At 37.7% G+C, this 1692-nt stretch overlaps 1 pseudogene; it reads right to left on the bottom strand.

The window, feature by feature from the left end:
- Positions 1 to 551: 551 nt before the first annotated feature.
- On the bottom strand, positions 552 to 1460 carry LOC149798812 (nmrA-like family domain-containing protein 1 pseudogene; annotated as a pseudogene).
- Positions 1461 to 1692: the final 232 nt, after the last annotated feature.

The following is a 1692-nucleotide window of genomic DNA, read 5'->3' on the forward strand; positions in this document are numbered from 1 at the left end:
TCATAAACTTCTGCACTCATGAATAGTTTCAAAGTGTGACTTTCAGTGTAGATAAATTGGCAATTGAAAGTTTAAACGAACTTTTCATAAAACTTGAATTCTTTACAAATTATTCAGTGATTGCTCATTGAGTGCTCTGAAACTGATCCTGCAGGGTTACATATATATATATATATATATATATATATATATATATATATGATTGACATAACCCATACCAACCTAGTAAATCAATCAATCATCCACCCTAAGCTGCAAATAGTACAAAGTAAAGATAAAGATAGAACATTTCAGGTTTTAAAAGTTTGTGTCAAATGATGTACACTCAAACCAACATTACTTTCCTTCAATAAAACCACTAATGTCCAGACAGTTATAATCAAAATAAATAAGTTATATCTATACATTTAGTACACTATAATCCTTAAATGAGGTCACATCTATAATAAACATTTGATACATGTAGCTATCCATATTTCAGATACGCTGCAAACTTTCTGTTCATTTTCAATCCTCATTCTCTATTGCATTATGCACAGGTCAAAAAGTCTTTATTTTAGAACTTGAAGTATCTTATCCTTGTTTGCTTGCACCCAGGCATCAAAAGTTTGAGTCATAGGGTACAGCTTCCTGGTCAGTGCAACATCTCTGAGATTATCGGCTTTCAACTGGTAGAAATGGAACATGTTGGCCATTTCGTCAGCCCCGGGGAATGGCAGCTTGGCGAAATCCTCGACAGAAATTGGAACATACTGAAACTGTTTGGGTTTCAGATGTTTCGAAAGTGTGGCACATACCTGATCAAGGGTCAGTTTGTCCCCAGCTAGATGAAGTTTCTTTCCCTTGTACTTCGCTGGATCTTTGAGAATTTCAACAACCCATGGTCCTACATCGTTAACCGCCATCATATAGAGAGGTTTGTCGCCCATCGGTAACGATATAGCATACTTATTCTCGCCTATCTTCCGTGGCGGGTTAAAGTTAATAAAGTTTTCATTGTAAAAGGAGATTCGCGTGCTAGTGTACGAGATTCCTATTTGTTCAATGTAGTCTTCAATTTTTGCCTTTCCATCGAAATGGTGTACTGGACCAGCGGCCCCTGATCCTTCTGTGTTATCGAGACCACTGAAGACGAGATGTTTGATTCCAGCGGCTTTGCATGCATCAGCCACGTTTTTTCCTTGTTGTATCTCACGGTTCATATCAAAATGTTCTAAAAAGTTGGTTACCAGGAAACATCCGAATGCCCCAGACAAAATCTTTTTCACGCCATCTTTATCGTCCGTGTCGCCTTTCACAACTTCCGCTTTAAGTTTCCTCAGTTCCTGGGCCCCATTTCCATCCAGATTTCTTGTCACTGCGCGCACTGCAAATGACTGATTTTGCAGAAGAGCTCTGACAACTGCACCGCCCTGGGCTCCAGTCGCTCCAAAGACGGTTACTATTTTCTTACTAGCCATGTTAGTACTTAACAACTCTTGCTATTCGAGTAGGTCGGCGGGCTATATATCAGGGTTTGTTTCAAAGCATTTACTTGGATAGGGTGACCAGCACAGCAGTATATAGATTATATTCTACACTTTCAGTTTCTGATAGAATACAGATTTATTATAAATTTAGAATCTATTTCTTACATTGATTTTATTCACATGTAGATGGTGTTTAATACATTAAATCTATTTTATGTTTTCA

The sequence above is a fragment of the Sinohyriopsis cumingii genome, chromosome 5, assembly GCF_028554795.1.
Source record: "Sinohyriopsis cumingii isolate HCF-2022 chromosome 5, ASM2855479v2, whole genome shotgun sequence".
Lineage (NCBI taxonomy): Eukaryota > Metazoa > Mollusca > Bivalvia > Unionida > Unionidae > Sinohyriopsis > Sinohyriopsis cumingii.